This window comes from Cryptomeria japonica, chromosome 6, assembly GCF_030272615.1.
Source record: "Cryptomeria japonica chromosome 6, Sugi_1.0, whole genome shotgun sequence".
Taxonomy (NCBI): Eukaryota; Viridiplantae; Streptophyta; class Pinopsida; order Cupressales; family Cupressaceae; genus Cryptomeria; species Cryptomeria japonica.
The window spans coordinates 310,141,817-310,164,346 of record NC_081410.1 but is presented as its reverse complement, the minus strand read 5'-3'; the positions used below and the strand labels follow the sequence as shown (position 1 = coordinate 310,164,346).

Genomic DNA, 22,530 nt, shown 5'->3' with positions numbered 1-22,530 from the left:
TAGCATCATGTACACCAATTATAATATCATTCCAAGAGTGAAAGAGGTGGACCTTTGAGTTCATAATCAGTTAGAGGTCTAAAAAGGAGTTTGATGAGCAAATCCAACAATATGAGGCAGTTCATATTCAGAGTTTCACCTTTGGAGAACTCAAGTCTGACCTTTTTTAAACAAAACTCATAGCTCTACTAGGGTATGCACCAACAAGTGTTTCTTCTAGACCTTTTACAACCTGAAAGATAATATCCAATGGAAAGAAGAATGAAAATCTTGAAACTCGTATAAAACAATTTAGAAAAGACTCTTTCAAATGATAGAATGTACCTCAGCATAAATCTTTGACGAATCTTCTTTTGATGGGTTCCTCATATGAATGACAAATACATAGTTTGTGTTGATTATTTCTTGAACCAAAATAGTCATGCACGAGTCATTATGATCTATTTTTGCCTTTCAAGTACTAAAATTGGCTCTTTCATTCCACTTTGAAGATAAGACCCGAAAGTAACAACAGTGCTACGTTGATTTAGGGCTTTCTTTTGGTTTACACGTTGAATTTTCTCCTTACATCTTGTTATTTCACGATGGAGTTGGAGTTTTCTATTGAGTGAGTTGTATGTGAAGCCTAAAACATCTCTGTTACATCATAAAGTAGCAGTTATATAAATAGTTTTCAGATATGCATCTCTTTGCATCTTCTGTTATGAGGATCTTCATTCTTGGTCTTTCAGTTTCAGAAAATTGAAGATCTTTTTCAAAGGAAAGAACAAATTAGATCTGGCCTTGATAGCATGTGATATCTCTCTGTGCATGCAGTATAAGAAGATCAGGGCAAGTTTGAGGCTCCAATCCCATCTCAAGAGAACTTCATTTTGCCAAATTAAGTGGTAGTTTCCCTTGCTTTTCATAATAATTATATGCATTCTTGTATTTATCTCGCTATCTTCATCTTGATATTATTGTAAAACACTGTTATGGGAGTTTTTTGAGATAAATACAAGAAAATTATCATAAACAACTTGTAAAACAGTGAAGGCATTAGTCTACTACATATAGGACAAAGATATCACTGTCAAAACCAGTCAATGTGTCATAAAAGATTCAAGACAGTGATCAAACAAAGAAAGAAGATTGCAACCTATGTAAGTATTGCCAAAGTGAGGACAAAGTCATAGCCACTATTGTGAAAGAGCATTGTTATAATAACAATGAAGACCAATACAAAGATTACTGTTATGCAAGGACAGTTTATAGGGCAGAGACAGAGGTATTCACTATCATAAAAGTCAAAATGGCAGCCCCAGATCTTGATGAAAGATGAAAGTGCCACATGAAAAGGAGTAGATAAAAAAAGATCCTAAGATAGAGCAGTGAACACATTATTGACTGTCATAAACAAAAAAAGTAATCTTTTATCAGAATTTTGACCATGGCAATAGCAGTGAATAAATGACCATGAAAGTTCTTCATCAAATAATTTCATGAAACGAGTGATTACAAAACTCATCTCAAAAGCAGTCAAGAAATTGAACATAGCTGAAGGGAAGATCATTGTCATGAGGGCAGATCTAATGACAAAGAAGACACATAACAAAGATGAATTTGTAGTCATTAGAAGATGATCTCATAGAGATGAGAACTCATTAATAACAGTAGCTGATCTTCATGAAAACAACCACCAGATAACCACCATAAAGCCCAAAGAAGTATTAAACGCAACGAATAAGGTTTTAATGTAAAACCTTCAAAATACCAAATATCTCAGCCCTTAAAGACTCAAAACAAAGCATGGTAAAGAATTGCCCAAGATAGCTTTAAGGAGCCTATTGATGGGAGTAAAAACTGATTTGCATTTAGTAACTGAAAATATTGTGATGTTGTTAGTCCTAAGCAAGTAAAAACTGATTTGCATTTAGTAACTAAAAATATTGTGATGTTGTAAAATTAACAATTGACTTTGTTATACATATACAAAGTGCTATATATATAGTATGCACAATGGTATTGATATATTTGAGTTACGCTTCTACCTAGAAAATTCTTGCTACTACTAGACCGCCTGCATTAGTACTTAGTCCACTGGGTGTTGTAAGGGTGTTGTAAGATGCTTTAGTGTCGATATATTTAGAAAATTTGCTTCTACATGTATACACAGTATATTCACATAGTAATGTGTTTGCTTCTACATATATACATAGTATATACATATAGTAATGTGTTCATATTCACCTGGAAACACTACTGTAGGGATATGGACTGTGCCACCTTCACTGTACACCTTGACTATTTATCTATAATAATGATATTATACCTATATCTACTGGTGGATATTATGACCTTTATCTTTTATGTGAATACTTATCTGTTTCTATTGATGGTCTGATTTTTTATTAGCTTGGCAGCTTATGAGGCTTTTTTTTTGTTTTGACATGTTTTACCTTGTAAGTAAAACATATTGGCTACTTCTAGATTTGATAATTCAGGATAATACTTCCTATCATTTGTATCAATAAGAGGTCCTGTTAATTGTATGTAGTGTGTGTACTTTTTGTTGCTTGAGTCAAAATTTGAATCAAATTGTTTGGTCTGCAGTTATAATGTTGACTACAGTTTTATTTTTATGGGTGATAACTTTATCAATTATGCTAACCTTTGATTTGTGCTGACATGTCTAGATGAGTGGTGATCCTGGTATTTCAGCATTTCCAGAGGCTGATAACATGTTCTCCTGGGTTGGTACGATAAATGGTGGAAAAAATACTGTTTATGAGGGATTGGTATATAAACTTTCTTTGCGTTTCCCAACAGAGTATCCGTTCAAGCCTCCTCATGTGAAATTTGAGACAGATTGCTACCATCCAAATATTGACCAGCTAGGAAACATCTGACTTGATATTCTTCAGGTGAGTATAGTTTTCTTGTTTTCCGCTCCTTGCTTGTTATAATTTTTTTTGTCGTGAGCATTGCATTTATTGGACCTGGATGATGGTTGCAGGATAAATGGTCATCAACATATGGCGTTTGAACTGTTCTTTTATCTTATCAGAGCCTTTTGGGAGGTAAAAATGAACTTTTACTTTCATTCTTTTTGTTTATGGATTTGTTGATTGTTCCTAGAAATTTATGCTACCATTTGCTATGTAGAGCCAAATAATGACTCCCCATTGAATAGTCAAGCAACATTACTATGGAGCAATCAAGAGGGTAATATAGCTTGTTACGATAGTAACAAATGGATATATTCAAACTAATAATGGTAACTTTTGGGAGAGTTAATGTACTTTTGTTTCTTGCCTTATGGTTTATGGTTTCCTTGTCCATGTGCAGAACTTAAGAAGAATATGCTAAAGCATTATAAGGATGCTGGTGGTCAATAATTTTAGATTCCAGCATGATGCCATCAATTTAACAAATTATTCTTTTTATATGATGCCATCAATTGTTTGAAGATGTTATCTAGGTCATTTTTTCATGGAATTTATAATAGCTTGGAAGCTGCAAATGGGAGCATATATGTGGAAATTCAGAGAATCTTGTAAAGAAATCAAGAAAAATCTGTGAAAGATATGTTTGATCGCTTGACTTGTGAACATGTTATAGAACAAATAGATGGAACTACACAGAAGATCAAATTGATTCGGTAGCAGGATCGCCACCCCCCCTCTGCATGGACAATGGTGGCATTATATAATATATAATATCAGTAAACAAAGCAATGATTCATCCAAGAACAATAACCCTAAGGTTCCTGACAAAGGTTTGTAGGCTAAAAACAAGAAGATTGTCATAAATAATAGACATGCACATCAAGAGCGGACCTTAAAGATGTTTGGAAGGGCATGATATAAAAGAAAGACAACGTTTGACAGTCCATTTATTAGGTATCTAAGGAGATGCAACGAAAATGAAGCCCTAGATTATAAGGATCAACATTCTAAAGGAATAAAAGTTCTTAGAGATCACATGGACAGTGATAAGACTAAGATAATAGTCATGGACAGAGGTCTCTTGCTCACCAAAAGATAGAAGCCAAAGATCAATGGCAAAAGCTTTTAGAGTAAAATATAAACATTATATGTCATTATGGCAGTGGTAGAACAAAAATACAATCCTATTGCTAGTGTGAATGACCAATTTGAACTTGGTTACAATGAAGACCAATTTGAATTTAAAGTTTAAATTTCAAAAAAATTGAAACCAAGGACAACGTGTTGCATGACAATGTTGTAGGTCTGTGATGCCAACCTTTGCCATTGTATCAATCTTTGTTCACTTATCTTTATGGAATACAAAGATTTTGAGATGAGTTTATTAGCCTCCTTGGCTTCCTCATGGTTGTCTTTCACTACCTTTACCAGTTATCTCTGTGATTAGTTTGGAATCAGCTCACTGTCCATAGCAATCTTTATATCCATGACAATCTATGCTATTGTCACTATTCTTGTATATTTATACAATGTGCCCTGACCTTGAAGCATGCTGCAACAATGCCTTTTATTAGCTTTCTTGTTGTCTTCCCTTTTGTAACTGTGATTTGTCCTTTGAGCTTTGTGATTTAGACCATTCTCGATCTTGTTCTCAACCATGTTTTTTTTGTGTACTATTTGGACTGCACTGGAATAAGCTTGATTCTTTGATGTCACTATCACTGTCTGAAGTTATTCTGGTTCTGATTTTCAACAACTGCTCATTGTCTTAACTGTCAAATGACCTATGTGTACTGAGTCTTTCTTGCATGATGACTTCGAACCCTGTGTATACTCACTATTTTGATAGTGATATGACACTAAGCTTGTGTCATTCCCTTGTGTTTTGACACCTATTCATACTTTGTCTCTTTGGGACTGCCTCTGTAGCTTTACTGTGATTTGAGATCATTTGTATGTGATTGTCTCCTGAATCTTCTTTATCTTCATGCTCTTGTAGACTATTATGATAGAGATAAAGAGTCAACTTTTTAATTGTCCTCTTTGTGAGTGTATGGATTGAGATCACTTTTGACAGTATTGACATTCCTAAGACTACATTTTCCTTATTTTTCTATTAAGTTTGATTGATTTTACAATGGTGCATGTTGTGATAGCCTCTATGCAGTGTCTTTCACAAGCTTTGCATTGTGATCACTGCTAACTACCAAATATTGAGATGAGCTTGATACTTGGTCTAGATAATGCCCTCAAAATACTGATAATCTTGACTTCTCTTAATAAACTATATTGTCGTTATGAGGATCTATGGCTTCCTATCTCTTTGACTTTGCCAAAACTCCCTAATCTACTGCTCATTGGACTACTATGAAGATGAACTATCATGGTCACTACCATGAGTGAGTTGTCCCTTTGGTGATTTCTTAAGGTGTGCTTCTCAGGGTATTGGCCTTTACTATCATTGAGGGCTATGACTGCACTTTAGGTATATTATTGGCTCTATCAGATTGATTGTGTCTTCATACTGGGGACTGCATTAGTGATATTTGCATGGCTGTTTTGTCACAGAGGGCTGCTACCACTATCCTATTTGCTATGAATGTTGAATGACTGCTTACTGATCATTATGAAAGGCTCCTTTGACTGAAAATTAATGGTACTCATAGACCATGACAATCATGGGGCTTTGTGCCATATTTTGACACAGATCTTTTCAAAATACTTCCCTCAGAGCCCTACTCTTAATTGAGACCTCTCTGTTCTAGGACTGTGTACTCTATCTTTGTCTTTGACCCATACATGATGCTTGTAGATGATGCTCTAGGTATGACATGTAGCTGTTGTTCTTACCTTCTTTGATGATTTCGAGTGCTTTCCCTAAACTTGATAACCTTTTGTTGTCTTGGAGCAACAAATATGAATGCCTTTATGATTGCTAATGACAGATCATGAAGCCTTATTGACTATCTCTCATGTCTTTTGATCACTCCCCATAATGCATTGGATTGCATAATACTCCATGAATGATTTCTACAAATGTATAATCCATTGCCTATTGGCATGTCATGCTGGAAAACACTATCACCTGCTTTGAATGAGGCCCTTTAACATGACTGTTTTAGGCATGCTCACTACTGATGCATTATTCATTCATTTTTTTCATAATATCTGCCACACATCTACCTTACTATCTCTACCCGAGACTCTTCATTTCATCTTCTCTTGTATATCTTTGTGTGGTCAAAAATTCAAGCTCATTCATTATATCTTATTAGAGTCTTTATTCACTGTCCTTCTGATGATAAGGAGACCATGATACCTTTCATGCCCTTTGTGTTTCTGGCACATGCATTTTTACATTTTGCTTTGTCTTTTATGAAGTCACTAAGACAGTGCTTTCTCCAATTCTTGAGAAAAGACAATGATCTTTTTAACTTTGACCTTCATGAATTCACAGTCCTCATTTGACAATAAGGAATTGTCATTGAGCCCTTTGTTGACTCAATCTTTGTGATGAGGTATCTTTTTGCTATGACTGTCTCTAGGATGTGAGTATGGACTATGATCTTCTAATATAGATGTCAACTTCTCATGATGATCTCTGTTATTTGTATAGACTATTCATGACTCTTATCTGCTCATGAATGAATGTTGGGTACATTGTTAATGTGTCTGATCAGAGATCTCATGCTCAGTATATTGCTTTGTTGGTCAAAGTTGAAGAACAAAAAGAAATAATAATGAAAGACAAACTCACTGTCATATAGTCTTTAATCTTCAAATTGTCAAACAGACCGTGGTTGTTCACCCAGCTATTGATTATCCTAGTGTTGGTTAATAGATTTATCACCTAACTCTATATTCTCACGCCCACAAATGTGACAAATGTAACCACAATTGAACCAGTCTGAACAAACTATTTATTGATTGATTCTCTACTTATTTTACAAGGTGACAGCTACCTTCAGATGATATTCAATGAATAGAAATTAACTGAAATTCTTTTAACCAGAAAGCAAATAAGGAAAGAGGTTTTAACTAGAAAGCTTTGAAAAGCATGCATAAAATACAAACACTTTTAGATTTCCCAAGATTTTGAAACAACTAGATCGCTACAAAATACCATTCAAAGACAATATTTTTGCAACAATAGAAAAATAAAACCATTCACCATCTCCAATATAGATGCATCCATTGATAACCATTCAAAATAACAGAAAGCATTCACACACCATAATTCAAAGATTAAGAATATCTGAAGCCACCAACAAATTTATATATTCAAAACTGTAAAACATAAATATGTTTAAAGAAGTTTTTGTTCTTAAGAGTAAAACAAAGTTTGCCCAAAAGATCCCCTAAAGATCTATTAATCTACTTATTTATAACTACTAACCCTTGCCCTTTCCATTTTCAAGAAATAGTTACTAAAGTAATGGTCTTGAAAGCGACTGTTTCAAAATAGAACTTCCATAGAGCAACATCAAAATATAAACCATTTCACAACAGATAAGACTATAAAGTCACCAGACTCAGGCTCCAGCATCGAGCAACGGGTTCTACTCTGCAATCCATCTATTGATCTCGTCTGCCTTCTCTTCTTCTTCAATCAACATCAACAGGATATCTTCAAATTCTTCCCCATCAAAAACAATCGCTCAAAAAAAGTCAGACATGTCCAAAAGAATATGTCCCTACAATGTCTCAACATCTGGTTGTACCACGGGACCTGTTGAACACTATGTTTGAAAATAAAAGAAATCTTCCTAAGGGTGTGAAAACTAAAAGGTTATCGACCAAAATGTCATATCGAGCATCTCAAAAGGAGTTTCACCGAAAGAAATGCTTTCATCGAAATAAAGCATGACGTGTAAAGTACTACGTAAAAATGTCTTCGGCGGAATATCACTTTCGATAAATGAAAGAAGCCGCTCATCGATACTCCTGTTTCATCGAAAAGCAAAAAGCAAAAGGCAAAAAGTGATTTCGATAAGAAACAACTGCCGAAGAAATTCAAAAAGCATTCATTGAAATGCAAATCTCATCGATAGCATTGTATCGAACAAAAACAGAGGGGTTTTATCGATGAGGGGGATGTCGAAGAAAAATGACTTTCAAAGAGCTTGCATGAACTTTCATCGAAGAATAGAACTCATCGAAATATGATTTCGATGAAACTTGCGAGTAACTTATCGAAAGAAAGTTCATCGAAGAAAAGATGATTTCGAGGAGACTTGAAAAGGGTTTTTCGACATAGGCTATTCACCGATGAAGTGATATCGAAGGAAGTGAGCTTTCGATGAAAGGTTAAAGTATCCGGCCGAAGACAAGGGTTTCATCGAAAACTCGATTTACGATCATTTCAGTTGAACAGTACTTCCCGCGAAAGAGTTAAAAGCCCAAGTGAAGAATGTCACATCTGCAATTAAGTTTAAACATTTGAATAGCCGTTATAGATGCAGAGGCATTAACTGTGCACAAGTTGCCCATGCAATTATAGCTGAACTGATCGAATTTTTCATAAGAACCAGATTGATGCTAAGAAACTGAAAGCTGCAAAGAGTTTGCTAGAATTCGTGAACGACAATCAGAGGAGCTAGACAAATTTTCCAAGTAAGTTTGATTTCTCGTATTTATTATGGAACCGTCTTCTTCTTCTAAAAAGAGTAGGAAAGGGAAAGAGCTAAACCCTGAAGAGAAGCCCAAAAGACAGAAAAAGGAAGGTAGAGCTTTGACTCAGGATTTGCTAGACCAGTGCCCGACATCCAGCGTGAGGTCTAAAAAGATCAAAAGTGAAGAAGAAGGATTGGAGGATAGATTTGAACATCTGGGAGACATATGGACCGAAATCAGGGGACATGAATTGTTCTTGTTTAGTTACAAAAGAAGGGATGCTCCTGAGCCCATAAGTAATCTATGGAAGAAAAACTTAGGGAAATTGGTAGTCCCAAATGTGTTTGTGGATGTTGAATTAATGAAAGCTCTGGTAGATTGCTATAATCCGAGAACCAAAACCATATGCAACTACCGAGGGAATCCCTTGGTGGCGATTAACAAACAAACTATTGATATGGTGTTTGATCTAGACTGGGAAGTAGAGGAGAAAATTGATATGCAGAAACTATCGCAAGAATTCTTTAGCTTGGAAAACATCTACAGAACATGGAGATTACCTATTCACCGGCCAAAAGTGGGCGGGTCCATTGTCCCATTCAGCAAAAATGACAAGGTGCCATTCGATGTCAACCATTTCCATCCGTATTCTAAATATACATACTATGCTGCAGCCCAAGTATTAGGCTTAGAGGCTCATCCTCTCATGGATATTGGGGTTATGGTTTTGTGTGCCGATTTACAATTGAAAGACCCTAGGTCATTTGATTATGCCACTTATGTTGCAGATGCCCTAAATCATGGTTTGGAGAAGTTGAAAGGAGACCTTGTGAATATCCATTTTTCATTGTACTCTTAATTGATGCATATTATTCTTTATTGTGGACAAGAAATCAATTTCTGGTCAGATGATTTCTGCATCAGAGCTTATGATAAGAATGGTTTGAAGAAACCAGTTCAGTTGTGGGTTTCTGCATGGGATCAAAGATTCATGAACAACCAGTACTGGCACTTTCAGGAATATTTTGTGAAACCCCTTAGTGCGGCCTTTGGGCAACATAGAGATTATACTTTGTCCCCTGAAATTAAGAGATTCCTCAGGCCAAATGACTTCTCTCCGGAGTCCCAAATTGATCACAATTGGGGTGACTGGTATTGCCACAATAATCATACAGAAATCAGGGTATTTGGGTATGAAGGAAAGCCATACATGCTTCCAATTACAGTACCAAATAGGGTGGCTAGCCTGGAGATTGTGAGACAGTTATCTACGGTCAGTGCCAAACATCTTACGGATTTTGGTAAACAGTCCATTGTTCCAGGGTTATTGGTTTTTTCCGATTTTATTGTTAAAAGTTCAAAAAACTATCATCTACTTCAAAATAAATTAGATTATTATGGCATGACTCTGGGTGAACCTAGAGAGAACTTTGATCCTGAGGGATATATAAGAGCTGCCAGGGCGTCACAAAAACTAAAGGCCGGAATACATGTGGCTAAAATGCCAGATGACTTGATCAAGAACCTTGAAAGGGAAGAGGCTAGGGCTTTGAGAGAAAAAAGCGAAATGACTTGGGAAGCCTTCAAATGGAAAAGAGCAAGGGGGATGGTGGATGGAGACTTGCTTGGAAACCTCCAAGACCCTGTGGAGATAGCCAAAAGGCTACTTCAACATGAAGTAGAGATTATGCATAGGGTGCCCCCCCAGTTCCTTCATTTTATCAATACTGAAAAGGATAGTCAACCATTGGCTCACATGTCACCAAAATCAACTGCTAGTAGTATCCCTGCTGACTCTCCTAGAGAAGATTATCCTCCTGGTTTTGAAGTAGAGGTGGATGTAGACACTCGTGAATTCAACATCAAAGATGTAGTTGACATAAGAATGACAGAGCATGAGGATTTCGTTGCTGATGACGGATTCGCCTCTTCAAGGGAATTCCTTTCATTCTTGTACCAGTATAAAGGGGCCCATGTGAAACGAAGCATGGCTGGAAGACCCGAAGAAGAACAGATGAAATCGATACCCTCATGAAGGATATGACCCCTGAGAAAGGGAGGAAAATGTTAAAAGAAGCTGGTGTCATCATCTTCTCTGGTTGGGACATAAATTCTGCACTTCTTTTTGATGGATTCTTGAAAAAACAAGATTTGAATCAACAGGTGTTGCCTCAAGAGGTAGATAAATTGTTCCTAGGCTCCGGGTATGATCCTGATCAAAAGGCTCTCCTACAATGGGCATTATATCCAAAGGGAAAAAGGCCAATTATTGTAGATATCGAAGAAACCTTTGGACACCTCATGATTCATCAGGTTGGAAAGACTGACCCTAGGGTCATTGCAAAGTTGAACCTGGATGTAGCCAAATTAAATATGGATGAGACGGAGTTTTTGGTCAGAGAAAATATAAGTTATAAGGGCTTATATGAAAAATCTAAAGAAGAGAATGAAAAGTTGCAAACAAAAATATTACAACTTGAGACAGGGATTCCTTTGAATGAATATGCCTCGTATCCTACAGGACAAAGCTTGGACGATGTTTTTGATGCTCTATATTGGAAGTATCAAGCAGATAAGGCTACCAAACAGATAAACAATATCCAGCAAAAAATGGATAAATTGGTTAATGACATCATTGAACACCGATTCAACACCATGCTTATACATGTTGAACATTACTGGAGGGTGTATGCTGGAACCATAAAAGCATTAAGAGAGCATGAAAGATTAAAAGCACGATTGGATGAGGTGATAAGCAGTATTGATGTGATGACGCCAGAGAAGAAGGCTGAAGGGACTTCACACATAGAAGATCATGCTAAGTTCGAAGATATGCTAAAGCGAGACCTTAAAGAATTGGATGATGGGAGCCCTATTGGAATGCCCTCATTTTATAAAGAAGGAGGAGCAGTGTCCATCGAAGATTTGCGAAATGAGCTTATAAGCATCAAGGATTGGGCTCTGTCAAGATTGGACCGAAGCAAAGACATGGCCCCTACCATCAACCAGATGATCTTCGAATACCTTTCACAAGGAGAAGAATTGAAGAAACAGAGTGTTAAGATCAAGACTTTCAAAGAGGATGATTATATTCATCATTTAGGAATTCTTAATCTCTTTTTACTTAAGTTTGTTAGGAATATTCAAATTAACGATTAACATTTTGAAAAGACACGTCTTTTCATATTTGGCTCTTGCTCTCATATATATGTGAGAAAGGCTTTTTGTAATATGGTAACAAGTTAGAATAGGAACAAGATAGCAATGTATGCCCACCTGTAAGTTCTCTGTTATACAAATTTGGATGGAATACATGCTATGATCAGTTGTTTTCTTTGCGTATGCGTTGTGGATTATTTCATTTTGTTTTGGCAATCACTTGTGATATTATCTAAAGAGATAAGGTTATTCATATTCTTGGAATGAAATTTATGTTATATGTTATAAAGTTGAAATAAAAGTTCTGCTTGCGAATTGTAATTGTTCTTCGCAGTGCTTACTTGAATGGTCCCTTAAGGGTAGGGTTAAATTCGTTCAAGCAACTTATGATATAAGCATTCAATTGATCTCAAAAGATATAATAACCGACAGGTCCATAAAGGGGTGGGTTAAAAAGCTGTCTCACAGGTTCGCATAATAAGTCCTGAAGAAAATATAATGACTCTGTAGCCCAAACAACGAAGAAGGCACTGGTTATTTACAGATTACACTTATCACCGTATTCGTCATATGTCATTTTAAAAGCAACAGGAGTAACTAAGTAAGAAACATAGATCGAATAGCTTCTACAACAACAATCTTGAACTCATCTGCTATATCTCCATCCTAGGAATCTATGCCATCTTGAGATAGGAGGGAACCAGATCAAAACACTTAATCTATTATAAAAAGCACCAGTCATTAAGAACAACAGGTGAATAGGTACACCCGCCTAGGTCCTGCAGAGCCTGAAGTGAGAGAGTTAGTAACCAAATAGGTTCACTCTATAAGTTGGCCAAGTCAATTGGAGGGTTTGATCATAGGAGTTGGCATTTCCTTAGAACCTATCCAATCTGTTGATTTGAGACCCAACAGATTGGCAACTCTGCTGGGGATAATTATTAAGACTCTGCTGTGGGAGAGAACTCAAAAGAAAGAAAAAAAACTTTCCTCTTAAGAAAAGAGGTGGCGACTCAAAGATAAAGGGGAGGAATATCTATGCACGGAACGAGGTCAGTCACAAAAGGACAATCTTTATCCTAGTTAGATTTCTCTCAATGAAAGAACAAAAACAAAGAACCCATGAATGAATTCATGAGAGAAAGATACAATCAGTATAAACATGAAAGCAACCAACATTCACCTTCAAGAGAACAGGATAAAGCAACTACTTCCAGCCCAGTGAATGAAGATTTGGTTGCAGCATATAAAGCTCAGAAGGGGCGATATCAAATTTCCCCTAGTTTCGAAAATCATGAAGCACGATCCAGACAAAACACACCGCCTTCATCAAGGTCAGGTATGACGGATCCTGTAGATAGATTTACAGATTTAACTAGACAAATGATGGAGGCAGTTGCTGAAATGAGAGATTCAGGAAGGACTCAGGAATGTTTGGAGCTGTGTGCTAAATTAGGCATAAATGTTGGTGAGGATGACTTTAATAAAGATGTAAACAATTACAAGAAAAAATGTGCTCAGGGAGTGGGTAAAGCAAAGAGTAATAATTTTAAGGCTTATGAGAACCCCTTGTTTGGTAACAAAAGGGATGATCATATGCAATCAAGTGCACCACCAGTCCAGCCAAATTTAAACTTTGCTACTCATAACCAATTTCCGCCTCCAGGTCAATTTTATAACCAACATCCACCCCCTGATCAATTTCAATATCAATACCAGAATCAATACCCTTTTCCCTATCAAAATCAAATACCCTCATATGGTAATATGAACCAAAACTTTGGGAATCCTCATGGGGGACATGGACTAATGAATATGGAACAAATGAGGCAGTTTGATTTTTCAGGAATGATGGTATACCCATATCCTATCCCAAATGAAATCAGGACTGCAATACCAAGGTTCACTGGAAGTAATGCAATTTCAGGAGAAGCTCATTGTAAGGCCTTTGATGCAGTAATTGAGGATTTTGGTTTACCACATGAAGATGTTAAGATTAGATTATTTATGCAATCATTAACAGAAGATGCAAGAGATTGGTTTAGGGCGTTGCCTGATGCATCTATTAGAAATCTTGCAGAGTTTAAAAACTTATTCCTTGAGAAATATGGAGACCATAACATCCCTGAATTTGCTTTGCATGAGACCATTAGCATAAAAAAGGATCAAAATGAATCAGTGGTAGATTTCAATAAAAGATTTAACAGGGTTCTAAACAAAATCCCCAATAGGATGAAACCAGTACCTGAGGTAAGCATTCTATATTACATCAATGCTTATGATAGTAAAACAAACTATGAGCTGAGAACCAGAAATCCTAGAGACCTCCGGGATGTTATGAAAAATGCCATTGTTATAGAAAATAACAGGAAGGCTGCTGGTAAAGTGGGGAAAAGAGAAGATGCCAGGTTATACAATCCTAAAGCACCCAAGGCTAATAAAGATGAGGATAAGCTTGACAAGGTTTTGAATGCCCTGAAAGATTTATCTGTAAGGGTAAACAAAATAGAGAAGCAACAATATTATCGTCCTGAGAGGCCCAGACTGCATGACATGCCCTATAATACTACCTGGAAAGATGGAAAACCAGTAGACAGGAATCACAGAGACAACCAGCAAATTCCAGATCCCTTGAAAAGAACAGTAAACTATACTCAAGATGATGACATGTGGTGTTATGCTTGCAATATGCCGCATGCTCCCTCTTTGTGCGCTGTAGCAAAAGGATTGCAGGAGGAAGAGAATAGTTATGAAGAACATATGGGTGACCCAACTGCTAACATGATATCCTTTACAGAAGAAGGAGGATCACATTCCATGAACATTGATCAATGCTCTGTGTTACCCGTAACCACCAACATAAATGAAAGTGTTAAACTCAGAATCCCCACTGAAGAAGAAAAGAGAAGAATTACGGCTCATGCCGTTGCACAAGCAAAAAGAACTTATGATTTGAGGAATAGGGTGGTGAATCCAAAGCAAAGCAAACTCACTAGTCTTTCTATAAAAGAAAATGATGAAACACCCAAGCAAACAAATAAAGCAGCTAAGGAAGATGTACCAAAGAATAATACAAGGGGTCCTAATGTTCAAAAGGAAGATATAACAAAATTTCCTTTGGCACAACACTCCACTTCGTTTGATATTTCAAACGCATTAATGCAATTAAAAGTTTCTGTTCCCCTAATGGAAATAATGAAGTTTCCTGAATATAGAGAAAAGACTCTTGAGATAATCTCAGGTGTCCAGAAGGAAAAAGTGAATGAACAGAAACAAGAGGGTCCAAAAGGTAATAATAATGAACAAATGGCCCTAGTCATATATCTAGGGTCTGCCATAACCAAAAACCCAACACAAGTAGACCCATTTTAACTTACTTTGGTGGTAAACAATAAAAAAGTAAAGAATTGTATGATCGACTCAGGAGCGGCCATAAATGTTATGCCTGATGAAAGAACTTGGATTGGAAGTCGATACTACCTTTGGGAAATGTTATGCCATGGATAATAGGTCGGTCCCGGTGGTTGGCATCATGAAGGATGTAGAATTCAAATTGGCAGCCTGCCCTGAAGCATCATACAAAACAGATATCACAGTGGTGGATGTCCCTCCAAACTATGGGATGTTGCTATCTAGGCAATGGTCGAACATGATTGGAGGGTATGTGCAGTTAGATTTATCATATGCTACGATTCCAATAAATGGGCAGGAGGTAAAAATTGATAGGGAACCCCGGTCCACATATATCATAGAAGACATAGAAGAGTCAGCAAATCAAATATGTTTCTTGCAGATTGACATGGACAATTTCCAAGTACAGTTGATGAAGCCTAAGGTTGATGAATGGATCCCCATTGAATCAGGTCCAGTTGGGAAGAATGATCAAGTATGGAAAATGTTCTTTGATGGGTCTTGTAGCAAGGAAGGGAGTGGGGCTGGAATCCTATTTATCTCGCCCACAAGGGAAACTTACAAATATTCTTTCAAATTGCTATTTGAGTGCACGAATAACATTGCGGAATATGAAGCCTTACTCACTGGTCTTAATATAGCGGTTAAACATGGAATTAAATTACTCAGTGTGTTTGGTGACTCAGAGTTAATAGTCTCACAGGTAAAAGAGAAGTATTCCTCAAAGCACTTAAGACTGAAATAGTATAGGAATGCTATTTGGGATACTATAGAACTTTTTGATGCTTTCCAAATAAACTGGATTGATAGGTCAAAGAACATCATGGCAGACTTTTTGGCCAGTATTGCATTGAAGGATAATGATATAACGTTAACTCGGATATCTGAAGTAGAGATGAAAGTGAGACCATCAGTTCCTGACAACATATATAATTGGCAAGTGTTTCATGATGATGCAGACCTACTGAATGTCTTACAGTGCATTGATCACTATCAGACTCAGGCAATAAATTTCAGTGACTTCGTGGAAAAGACTGAAGATAAGGAAACTTTATTTGGACATGAAATCATACAACTAAAGTCGAATAAATTACCAAGAGGCTTAGTGGCGTTGGAAAGGGCTTTCAATGCTCAGGATGTAATTGAGACTAAAGGATCAGCTGTTAAAGAAAGTGATGTGGAACAAGTCAATTTAGGAAATGAAGAAACTCCTAGAAATGTTTTCATTGGGAAAAGGCTAACTCCTGCCATGAGGCAAAAATTAACGACATTACTAAGAAGATATAAACATGTGTTTGCATGGTCTTATGAAGACCTCAAAGCCTATAGAGAAGATCTTTTTCAGCATGAGATACCGCTTAAACCGGAAGCTAAACCATTCAGACAAAAGTAGAGACCTATTAATCCAACATTGTTACCAAAGATGAGGGAAGAGATCATAAAAATGAAAGATGTAGGAATTATCGAACCCTGCAGATATTCCACATGGGTCTCTAACTTAGTACCGGTCAGAAAAAAGAATGGGGATATTAGATTGTGTGTGGACTTTAGAAACTTAAACATATCATCTCTAAAGGACAATTACCCATTGCCAAATATGGACAACATGCTACAGAAAGTAACAGGATGTGAATTGTTATCTATGATGGATGGGTTTTCGGGTTATAATCAGGTGAAAGTTAAAGAAACTGAAAAGTACAAAACAACCTTTACAACTCCATGGGGTACTTATGTATATGCACGAATGCCATTTGGATTGACTAATGCTGGTGCCACATTTCAGAGAGCAATGGATGTGGCTTTTGCAGAACTGATTGACATAATCATGGTAGTATACCAAGATGATTTAACTGCATACTCAAAAAGGGCTGATGATCATTGTGAGCACCTTGAGAAGATATTCAAGAAAGCCTTAGAGTATGGGATTTCCTTGAATCCTAAAAAATGTCATTTTGGTGTCGAAGAAGGAAAGTTACTGGGACACATAGTATCCAAAGAAGGGGTGAGAATTGACCCTGAAAGGGTAGCAGCTATCAATGAGGTTCCCATTCCTCGAACCATCAAGGCCATTCAATCATTCTTGGGACAAATAAATTTTGTGAGAAGGTTTATTCTAAATTTTGTAGACATAATAAAATCTATAGTAAAGATGTTAAAGAAAGGAGTCCAAATTGATTGGACTGAGGAAGCAATTGATTCCTTTGTAGCAATCAAAAGAGCAATTTTTGAAGCACCAGTACTGATCTCTCCAGATTTCAGCAAGCCTTTTATAATATTCTCATTTGCCTCTTGTCATACAATAGCAGCAGTATTGTTGCAGAAGAATCCAGAAGGATATGAGCAGCCCATTGCATATTTTAGCAAGTCTTTGAACCCTTCAGAGATAAAATATGAGTTGAATGAAAAACAGGCTTATGCCTTGGTTAAATCAGTAAAACAGTTTAGACCATACTTAGTGGGGGCTGAAGTTGTAGCATATGTTCCTAATGCAGCAGTAAAAGATATCTTCAGACAAACTGAGGTCACAGGCAAAAGATGTAAGTGGATCAACCAAATACAAGAGTTCAACATTGAACTCAAAATTTCACAAGTTATCAAAGGACAAGGGTTGGCCAAACTCATGAAAGGGATTGAAATTGAGGAGTCTTGTGTAAACCAAGTAGGGTTAGAAGAAGCAAACTTCAGTATTGAGAATACAACATGGTACACTGACATTATATACTACCTTAAGCACTTAAAATGCTCGGATGGTATGACTGATAATCAGAGAAGAACTTTAAAGTTGAAATCTGCGAGATACGTGATTGTCAATGGGGACTTGTATTGGAAAAACAGAGATGGGATATTATTATTGTGCCTAGATAACTGCCAAGCTGAGAAAGTTCTCCAAGAGATGCATGATGGGGTTTGTGGTGGTCATTTTCGGCTAAGACTACTGCACATAAGATATTAAGAGCTGGATACTTTTGGCCATGCGTTTTCAATGACTCTTATAGGTATGTTAGAAAGTGTGAAGCTTGTCAGAAGTTTTCAGGCAAATTGAAATATCAAGGGTCACTTCCATTAAGACCAATGCTAGCTGAGGAACCCTTTCAACAATGGGGAATTGATTTCATAGGAGAGATATCTGAGAAGTCCAGCGGAGGGCACAAATGGATATTGGTTGCTACAGACTATTTTACCAAGTGGGTAGAGGCAATACCTACTAGACATGCTACCAGTAAGGTGGTAATAAAATTCATAATGGAGAACATTGTTACTAGATTCGGTGTTCCTGCAAAGATCATCTCAGACAATGGCATGTCCTTTAGGTCGGAGGAATTCAACACTTTTTGTAAAGAGTATGGCATTCAAATATCTCATTCCTCTCCTTACCACCCTCAAGGAAATGGGCAAGCTGAATCAAGCAACAAGAACATCTTAAAGATCATTAAAAAGATGTTGGGACACAACAAGAAGGCATGGGATTCAAAATTAAGTCTTGCATTATGGGCAGATAGAATAACAATGAAGAAATCTACGGGAAAGTCTCCATTTGAGTTGGTTTATGGCAAAAGAGCTAGATTGCCTTTGGACAATCTCTTGCCGGTACATAGGTTCGTGACTCAAGAAGGGATAGATGTTGAAGACCCTTCACAAGAAAGGATGATGAAGTCAAAACATTAATCACAACACGAAGTATGCCGGAAAGTCGGGAGATCGGGCAAGTTCACAACCATCAAACTCTTTCAAAAGCAACTGCAAGTTCGACTTCCTAATGGTGACGCCTTTACGCAGACTTCCCCAAGTTGGTTGGGTGATCGGGCGGTTCTCAAAGTTAAGAATCCCGTGACAGCAGTTAAGAAACTCAGGCAAGCCGCAACAAGGGAGGAAAAGGAGAAGAGTCAATAAGGATTTATGCCCTACCTGAAGTTTAAAAATTTATGGGTAAAATATAGGCTCTGAATGGGGACTAGGACTCCTAGGATGCAAAGAACTCTAGAACTCAGAACAATACATGTAAAAATGGGCAACAGAGTCTGGCATAATAGAAGGAAAGGGCGCTGCTTAGCAGTAGGGTGGAGGGGCGACTGGGCAAAACTCAAAGCTAACAAGCTAAAATCAGAAAGCGAAATAAACTACACCTACAACAAGTCAAAAACAAAACCGAAATATGTACACGACCTTTAGGGCCTTATGATGAAGAAACACAATATTATTCAAGAAAAGCCATTTATGGGTTGAGAGAAATATATACCTGTGTGGAATAGAGGGCTTGTGATGTATGAAATAATGAAAGATAAACAATGTTCAATGATGATTTCGGGACTAGGCTTTCAACTATAGCTATAAGAAAGTTTCTTGTAAATGCATTCATGCCTAAACAACCACTCTTTGTGATAGACCACTACACTAATACATTTGGCCTAAAATTCTGACGAAGGTTTTTGATGAAGAAGGTATATTGTGACCAAATTTGATTTTTTTTTTTGGAAAAATGCTGGAATTCGTCGGAATTTAGACGAGAATTTCACATTTGGTTTCGATGGACAAGGCATTACTAATTAAATTTGATTTTTTTGAGAAAAAGTGCTTGCGTTCGTTGAAATTCTGACGAACACGGGCATTACTTATAAGAAAAAACACCGCAATTCATTTTAACCCAAAGCAATCTCACACAAGCTTGGCATCGACCTCTAGCCCTGACCAACCCAAAGCAACCCTACGTGTGATCTCCTGCATCGAGTTAGGCATTTCACACAAAACAACTAAAAGGTTAGGCTCTACTTCTCAAAAATCAAGAGGAATTGAGAAATTCAAGTTTATGGTGGGTATCCTTTTCTATCAGCTGTGATGTTTCATGTTTGTTAACGAGTATGAACATCCATCATATAATAATCAAAGGGGATTTTTGTTAGATATTATAGTTGGAAATGCCTATCAATATAAGCTAATGTAACCGAAGATTCTCCAAACAGGCATTTCTTTACATCAATTTCCTGCAGTTCCTGATTTTCTATTTTGGGCTATTTTTGTTGTGTATGAAACCACTAACAATAGACTTTAAACTCATTGTTATAATAGTACAATACTATTTAATGCTTATAGAAGACTGCCTTTGTGACTGTTGTCATCAGTATCGCCGCTCAAACTAGGAAAAGTTTTTCCCTTTTGCATTAACTCACAAGCAAAACTACTAAGAATTTTCCATTTGACAAAAATATAAATCACTACATCTTTTGGACATTGGACTTTGTTCTTTGTAACTAGATAACTGATTTTGATCTCTAAAAATGATTGCCATGACTATATTTTTGTTAAATCCCTATTTTATTGCTGAGATAACTAAATTTTTTGAAGGAAATGCTAGACTTCATAGGGAATTAAATCACTATGTTCAATCATGAATTTTTGTCCCATTTGAAAACATGATTCTTTTCATTGAGATGATATCTTGGTGGAATTGTCTTTCTATGCAAATTTGTTTTCTTAAGCAAGGTTCTATCTCATCCAGGTATTTAACTATTTTGCAATGAATGCCTTCAATAAGATGGATACATTCTTATTTTAGTCTCTAACCTTCATTCTTTCTATCAAAACTACTAGCTGGTTACTGAGATTCATGGTGATTTTTTTTCTCTATTTGCTACCTCACTATACCTTTTGAATGCATACTATAGTTTCTCTATGAACTATCATCTTTGTCATATTCATATTTTCTTATGCAAACTTTATAACCTTTGGATTTCAAACTCATAACTCTACCTTGACTGATGATAACTACTACTAACTTGACCTCTTTCCAACTAGTGGATGTTTTAATCCTTATACCAATCGTTATTTAAAAGTATGATATAATCCTTGTAAGCTATTCTACTATACATTATCAAATTTGTGGGACCTTCTCAACAATAGTGTGTTTATCTATTGCTTTGTGTTTGCTAAATTAGCCTCATGTGTAGGCCTAAAATATTCATTTTAAATATTAGCAATGGGAAAAATGCAATCCTCGGTAGTTTAGTTATTTGTCTTTCTATGGAGAAGGACAATTTTAGTATTTTCTAAGTTTTGAGACCCTCTCCAATCTAAGGGTATATAGCTTTGTTTCCTCCTAATGCTATCCATTTTGATTTTTCTCATTATTTGCAACCAACTTTCGGTCATTAGACCGTACCCTAATTTTAATTTTTTTTAACCATTGTTATTCCTAACTTTCGGTCATTATATATGTAAGATGTGACACTATAGTCACATACAGTCATCTACGACTCAAAACTCTACCAAGTATGATAGAGAAGAAGGCTAAAATGACAAATAAGAGACTAAAAAAGAGACTCAAAGCATGGAATCACTTAGATAGAGGATTCAAGTTTCTTGATAGTCATAGTAAGGTTAGATACAAGGAAAAGACAGTGAACAAACACCTTATCATTGTTTTAAAAGTGATTGAACAATCCAAAGTCTCAGCTCTTCATTTAAGGGCAACACACAATAAGGTTAGTGCATAGTAGTTTTGATGTTTCCTCTACTTGATATCATCGAGGACAATATTAGAGTAATTAATAGTTTCATAACGAATGACATGGTATTTAGACACTTGGAGACTTTGTGTACACTCCCATAAGTACTAAGGAATGCTTGGCTCTTGGGTTAATAGTAGTCTAAAGGACAATATTAGGAAGGTTTTAAACTCTACTCTACAAAGCTAGTGAAACAAAAAACAAACAAACAAAGATTTCCTTCTACTCCTAGTAACTTTCAAAAGTGTCAAGTGGTTCTATGCTTCAAGGAAATCCTAACTCTATTTGACCACCATTACCATCCTCCCAAAGTAACACAAAATGCTAGAGGGAATACTTAATAGGAAACTTGAGCTAGGCTGTCTTTCAACTGTGTATAAGCCTGAGATACCTAGCAAATGGTCTTCATAAATTGTCCAACTGAGAAGTTACTTCAAGAGGTGTTGAAGTAGACTCTGAATCTCTCTTCCCATGCAAGGATAACTCAATCCCAAAAGAATATTACACTTAGCAAGGTGTTTTGGCCAATCAAGGGTAATCTGCCCTTTAGAGTCTTATGACTGCATTAAACATGAAACAAGATTTTCCCTCTCTTCTTATCTGTACTGACCATTGAGGAGTGTTTTGTGTTGGTTCTAAACTTCATTTAGAATTTTTATTCCTTCCTAAGACTGGACATAAGTTGCTAAATCTGTCTTTGAGGTAAAACCTCACCAAAACCAATAATCCTCAGCCTTAAGCACTGTATTCTGTTTATAGTCTAGTTTGCCAGTCAACAAAAAGTTTGTATTCATGTATGGGATGGTGGCTAGAGTGTATTTAAGTTGTGATACAATTCCCCCCTTCAAGCCTTGCTACTCAAAATGTTGGCATGCAACCACACACCGAGTATGAGGGTTTTACAAGGGTTTAAGTAGTAT

General features: G+C 36.5%; 1 long non-coding RNA gene across 1 annotated transcript; it reads left to right on the top strand.

Moving 5' to 3' along the window:
* Positions 1 to 419: 419 nt before the first annotated feature.
* On the top strand, positions 420 to 4,151 carry LOC131044485 (uncharacterized). Its single transcript, XR_009105676.2, has 4 exons — positions 420 to 887; positions 2,676 to 2,903; positions 2,996 to 3,059; positions 3,328 to 4,151. It is a non-coding gene; the product is annotated as an uncharacterized LOC131044485 (long non-coding RNA).
* Positions 4,152 to 22,530: the final 18,379 nt, after the last annotated feature.